Below are 6559 nucleotides of genomic sequence, written 5' to 3' on the forward strand. Positions count from 1 at the left end.
GTGTTCGTTCTCGGCAGAAACTTTTTCTGAAAAGGCAAACGTCTGGCTCCTTCTCCCACAAGGAAGGTGCCAGCCCTGAAAGATCTTGCTGGTCTTCACTATCCCTCTGCAGCCTATCTTTAGCCGCAACAGCACTGGGGATCTCTGCTTTCGCAGAGACTCAGCATGTCACGGTGCTCGTTCTCGGCAGAAACTTTTTCTGAAAAGGCAAACGTCTGGCTCCTTCTCCCACAAGGAAGGTGCCAGCCCTGAAAGCTCTTGCTGGTCTTCACCGTCCCCCTGCAGCCTATCCACAGGCACAACAGCACTGGGGATCTCTGCTTTCCCAGAGACTCAGCATGTCACGGTGCTCGTTCTCGGCAGAAACTTTTTCTGAAAAGGCAAACGTCTGGCTCCTTCTCCCACAAGGAAGGTGCCAGCCCTGAAAGCTCTTGCTGGTCTTCACCGTCCCCCTGCAGCCTATCCACAGGCACAACAGCACTGGGGATCTCTGCTTTCCCAGAGACTCAGCATGTCACGGTGCTCGTTCTCGGCAGAAACTTTTTCTGAAAAGGCAAACGTCTGGCTCCTTCTCCCACAAGGAAGGTGCCAGCCCTGAAAGTTCTTGCTCGTGTTCACTATCCCTCTGCAGCCTATCCACAGGCACAACAGCACTGGGGATCTCTGCTTTCCCAGAGACTCAGCATGTCACGGTGCTCGTTCTCGGCAGAAACTTTTTCTGAAAAGGCAAACGTCTGGCTCCTTCTCCCACAAGGAAGGTGCCAGCCCTGAAAGCTCTTGCAGGTCTTCACTATCCCTCTGCAGCCTATCTTTAGCCGCAACAGCACTGGGGATCTCTGCTTTCCCAGAGACTCAGCATGTCACGGTGCTCGTTCTCGGCAGAAACTTTTTCTGAAAAGGCAAACGTCTGGCTCCTTCTCCCACAAGGAAGGTGCCTGCCCTGAAAGCTCTTGCTGGTCTTCACCGTCCCCCTGCAGCCTATCCACAGGCACAACAGCACTGGGGATCTCTGCTTTCCCAGAGAATCAGCATCTCATGGTGCTCGCTCTCGGCAGACCCTTTTTCTGAAAAGGCAAACGTCTGGCTCCTTCTCCCACAAGGAAGGTGCCAGCCCTGAAAGCTCTTGCTGGTCTTCACTATCCCTCTGCAGCCTATCTTTAGCCGCAACAGCACTGGGGATGACTGCTTTCCCAGAGACTCAGCATGTCACGGTGCTCGTTCTCGGCAAAAACTTTTTCTGAAAAGGCAAACGTCTGGCTCCTTCTCCCACAAGGAAGGTGCCAGCCCTGAAAGCTCTTGCTGGTCTTCACCGTCCCCCTGCAGCCTATCCACAGGCACAACAGCACTGGGGATCTCTGCTTTCCCAGAGACTCAGCATGTCACGGTGTTCGTTCTCGGCAGAAACTTTTTCTGAAAAGGCAAACGTCTGGCTCCTTCTCCCACAAGGAAGGTGCCAGCCCTGAAAGATCTTGCTGGTCTTCACCGTCCCCCTGCAGCCTATCCACAGGCACAACAGCACTGGGGATCTCTGCTTTCCCAGAGACTCAGCATGTCACGGTGCTCGTTCTCGGCAGAAACTTTTTCTGAAAAGGCAAACGTCTGGCTCCTTCTCCCACAAGGAAGGTGCCAGCCCTGAAAGCTCTTGCTGGTCTTCACCGTCCCCCTGCAGCCTATCCACAGGCACAACAGCACTGGGGATCTCTGCTTTCCCAGAGACTCAGCATGTCACGGTGCTCGTTCTCGGCAAAAACTTTTTCTGAAAAGGCAAACGTCTGGCTCCTTCTCCCACAAGGAAGGTGCCAGCCCTGAAAGCTCTTGCTGGTCTTCACCGTCCCCCTGCAGCCTATCCACAGGCACAACAGCACTGGGGATCTCTGCTTTCCCAGAGACTCAGCATGTCACGGTGTTCGTTCTCGGCAGAAACTTTTTCTGAAAAGGCAAACGTCTGGCTCCTTCTCCCACAAGGAAGGTGCCAGCCCTGAAAGATCTTGCTGGTCTTCACCGTCCCCCTGCAGCCTATCCACAGGCACAACAGCACTGGGGATCTCTGCTTTCCCAGAGACTCAGCATGTCACGGTGCTCGTTCTCGGCAGAAACTTTTTCTGTAAAGGCAAACGTCTGGCTCCTTCTCCCACAAGGAAGGTGCCAGCCCTGAAAGATCTTGCTGGTCTTCACCGTCCCCCTGCAGCCTATCCACAGGCACAACAGCACTGGGGATCTCTGCTTTCCCAGAGACTCAGCATGTCACGGTGCTCGTTCTCGGCAGAAACTTTTTCTGAAAAGGCAAACGTCTGGCTCCTTCTCCCACAAGGAAGGTGCCAGCCCTGAAAGCTCTTGCTGGTCTTCACCGTCCCCCTGCAGCCTATCCACAGGCACAACAGCACTGGGGATCTGTGCTTTCGCAGAGACTCAGCATGTCACGGTGCTCGTTCTCGGCAGAAACTTTTTCTGAAAAGGCAAACGTCTGGCTCCTTCTCCCACAAGGAAGGTGCCAGCCCTGAAAGATCTTGCTCGTGTTCACTATCCCTCTGCAGCCTATCCACAGGCACAACAGCACTGGGGATCTCTGCTTTCCCAGAGACTCAGCATGTCACGGTGCTCGTTCTCGGCAGAAACTTTTTCTGAAAAGGCAAACGTCTGGCTCCTTCTCCCACAAGGAAGGTGCCAGCCCTGAAAGCTCTTGCAGGTCTTCACTATCCCTCTGCAGCCTATCTTTAGCCGCAACAGCACTGGGGATCTCTGCTTTCCCAGAGACTCAGCATGTCACGGTGCTCGTTCTCGGCAGAAACTTTTTCTGAAAAGGCAAACGTCTGGCTCCTTCTCCCACAAGGAAGGTGCCAGCCCTGAAAGATCTTGCTGGTCTTCACCGTCCCCCTGCAGCCTATCCACAGGCACAACAGCACTGGGGATCTCTGCTTTCCCAGAGACTCAGCATGTCACGGTGCTCGTTCTCGGCAGAAACTTTTTCTGAAAAGGCAAACGTCTGGCTCCTTCTCCCACAAGGAAGGTGCCAGCCCTGAAAGCTCTTGCTGGTCTTCACCGTCCCCCTGCAGCCTATCCACAGGCACAACAGCACTGGGGATCTCTGCTTTCCCAGAGACTCAGCATGTCACGGTGCTCGTTCTCGGCAGAAACTTTTTCTGAAAAGGCAAACGTCTGGCTCCTTCTCCCACAAGGAAGGTGCCAGCCCTGAAAGCTCTTGCAGGTCTTCACTATCCCTCTGCAGCCTATCTTTAGCCGCAACAGCACTGGGGATCTCTGCTTTCCCAGAGACTCAGCATGTCACGGTGCTCGTTCTCGGCAGAAACTTTTTCTGAAAAGGCAAACGTCTGGCTCCTTCTCCCACAAGGAAGGTGCCAGCCCTGAAAGATCTCGCTGGTCTTCACCGTCCCCCTGCAGCCTATCCACAGGCACAACAGCACTGGGGATCTCTGCTTTCCCAGAGACTCAGCATGTCACGGTGCTCGTTCTCGGCAGAAACTTTTTCTGAAAAGGCAAACGTCTGGCTCCTTCTCCCACAAGGAAGGTGCCAGCCCTGAAAGCTCTTGCTGGTCTTCACTATCCCTCTGCAGCCTATCTTTAGCCGCAACAGCACTGGGGATCTCTGCTTTCCCAGAGACTCAGCATGTCACGGTGCTCGTTCTCGGCAGAAACTTTTTCTCAAAAGGCAAACGTCTGGCTCCTTCTCCCACAAGGAAGGTGCCAGCCCTGAAAGCTCTTGCAGGTCTTCACTATCCCTCTGCAGCCTATCTTTAGCCGCAACAGCACTGGGGATCTCTGCTTTCCCAGAGACTCAGCATGTCACGGCGCTCGTTCTCGGCAGAAACTTTTTCTGAAAAGGCAAACGTCTGGCTCCTTCTCCCACAAGGAAGGTGCCAGCCCTGAAAGATCTTGCTGGTCTTCACCGTCCCCCTGCAGCCTATCCACAGGCACAACAGCACTGGGGATCTCTGCTTTCCCAGAGACTCAGCATGTCACGGTGCTCGTTCTCGGCAGAAACTTTTTCTGAAAAGGCAAACGTCTGGCTCCTTCTCCCACAAGGAAGGTGCCAGCCCTGAAAGATCTTGCTCGTCTTCACCGTCCCCCTGCAGCCTATCCACAGGCACAACAGCACTGGGGATCTCTGCTTTCGCAGAGACTCAGCATGTCACGGTGCTCGTTCTCGGCAGAAACTTTTTCTGAAAAGGCAAACGTCTGGCTCCTTCTCCCACAAGGAAGGTGCCAGCCCTGAAAGCTCTTGCTGGTCTTCACCGTCCCCCTGCAGCCTATCCACAGGCACAACAGCACTGGGGATCTCTGCTTTCCCAGAGACTCAGCATGTCACGGTGCTCGTTCTCGGCAGAAACTTTTTCTGAAAAGGCAAACGTCTGGCTCCTTCTCCCACAAGGAAGGTGCCAGCCCTGAAAGCTCTTGCAGGTCTTCACTATCCCTCTGCAGCCTATCTTTAGCCGCAACAGCACTGGGGATCTCTGCTTTCCCAGAGACTCAGCATGTCACGATGCTCGTTCTCGGCAGAAACTTTTTCTGAAAAGGCAAACGTCTGGCTCCTTCTCCCACAAGGAAGGTGCCAGCCCTGAAAGATCTTGCTGGTCTTCACCGTCCCCCTGCAGCCTATCCACAGGCACAACAGCACTGGGGATCTCTGCTTTCCCAGAGACTCAGCATGTCACGGTGCTCGTTCTCGGCAGAAACTTTTTCTGAAAAGGCAAACGTCTGGCTCCTTCTCCCACAAGGAAGGTGCCAGACCTGAAAGATCTTGCTGGTCTTCACCGTCCCCCTGCAGCCTATCCACAGGCACAACAGCACTGGGGATCTCTGCTTTCCCAGAGACTCAGCATGTCACGGTGCTCGTTCTCGGCAGAAACTTTTTCTGAAAAGGCAAACGTCTGGCTCCTTCTCCCACAAGGAAGGTGCCAGCCCTGAAAGATCTTGCTGGTCTTCACTATCCCTCTGCAGCCTATCTTTAGCCGCAACAGCACTGGGGATCTCTGCTTTCCCAGAGACTCAGCATGTCACGGTGCTCGTTCTCGGCAGAAACTTTTTCTGAAAAGGCAAACGTCTGGCTCCTTCTCCCACAAGGAAGGTGCCAGCCCTGAAAGATCTTGCAGGTCTTCACTATCCCTCTGCAGCCTATCTTTAGCCGCAACAGCACTGGGGATCTCTGCTTTCCCAGAGACTCAGCATGTCACGGTGCTCGTTCTCGGCAGAAACTTTTTCTGAAAAGGCAAACGTCTGTCTCCTTCTCCCACAAGGAAGGTGCCAGCCCTGAAAGATCTTGCTGGTCTTCACCGTCCCCCTGCAGCCTATCCACAGGCACAACAGCAGTGGGGATCTCTGCTTTCCCAGAGACTCAGCATGTCACGGTGCTCGTTCTCGGCAGAAACTTTTTCTGAAAAGGCAAACGTCTGGCTCCTTCTCCCACAAGGAAGGTGCCAGCCCTGAAAGATCTTGCTGGTCTTCACCGTCCCCCTGCAGCCTATCCACAGGCACAACAGCACTGGGTATCTCTGCTTTCCCAGAGACTCAGCATGTCACGGTGCTCGTTCTCGGCAGAAACTTTTTCTGAAAAGGCAAACGTCTGGCTCCTTCTCCCACAAGGAAGGTGCCAGCCCTGAAAGATCTTGCTCGTTTTCACCGTCCCCCTGCAGCCTATCCACAGGCACAACAGCACTGGGGATCTCTGTTTTCGCAGAGACTCAGCATGTCACGGTGCTCGTTCTCGGCAGAAACTTTTTCTCAAAAGGCAAACGTCTGGCTCCTTCTCCCACAAGGAAGGTGCCAGCCCTGAAAGATCTTGCTGGTCTTCACCGTCCCCCTGCAGCCTATCCACAGGCACAACAGCACTGGGGATCTCTGCTTTCCCAGAGACTCAGCATCTCATGGTGCTCGCTCTCGGCAGACCCTTTTTCTGAAAAGGCAAACGTCTGGCTCCTTCTCCCACAAGGAAGGTGCCTGCCCTGAAAGCTCTTGCTGGTCTTCACTATCCCTCCGCAGCCTATCTTTAGCCGCAACAGCACTGGGGATCTCTGCTTTCCCAGAGACTCAGCATGTCACGGTGCTCGTTCTCGGCAGAAACTTTTTCTGAAAAGGCAAACGTCTGGCTCCTTCTCCCACAAGGAAGGTGCCAGCCCTGAAAGATCTTGCTCGTCTTCACCGTCCCCCTGCAGCCTATCCACAGGCACAACAGCACTGGGGATCTCTGCTTTCGCAGAGACTCAGCATGTCACGGTGCTCGTTCTCGGCAGAAACTTTTTCTGAAAAGGCAAACGTCTGGCTCCTTCTCCCACAAGGAAGGTGCCAGCCCTGAAAGATCTTGCTCGTCTTCACCGTCCCCCTGCAGCCTATCCACAGGCACAACAGCACTGGGGATCTCTGCTTTCGCAGAGACTCAGCATGTCACGGTGCTCGTTCTCGGCAGAAACTTTTTCTGAAAAGGCAAACGTCTGGCTCCTTCTCCCACAAGGAAGGTGCCAGCCCTGAAAGATCTTGCTCGTCTTCACCGTCCCCCTGCAGCCTATCCACAGGCACAACAGCACTGGGGATCTCTGCTTTCGCAGAG

This window comes from Accipiter gentilis, unplaced genomic scaffold, assembly GCF_929443795.1.
Source record: "Accipiter gentilis unplaced genomic scaffold, bAccGen1.1, whole genome shotgun sequence".
NCBI classification, from domain to species: domain Eukaryota; kingdom Metazoa; phylum Chordata; class Aves; order Accipitriformes; family Accipitridae; genus Astur; species Astur gentilis.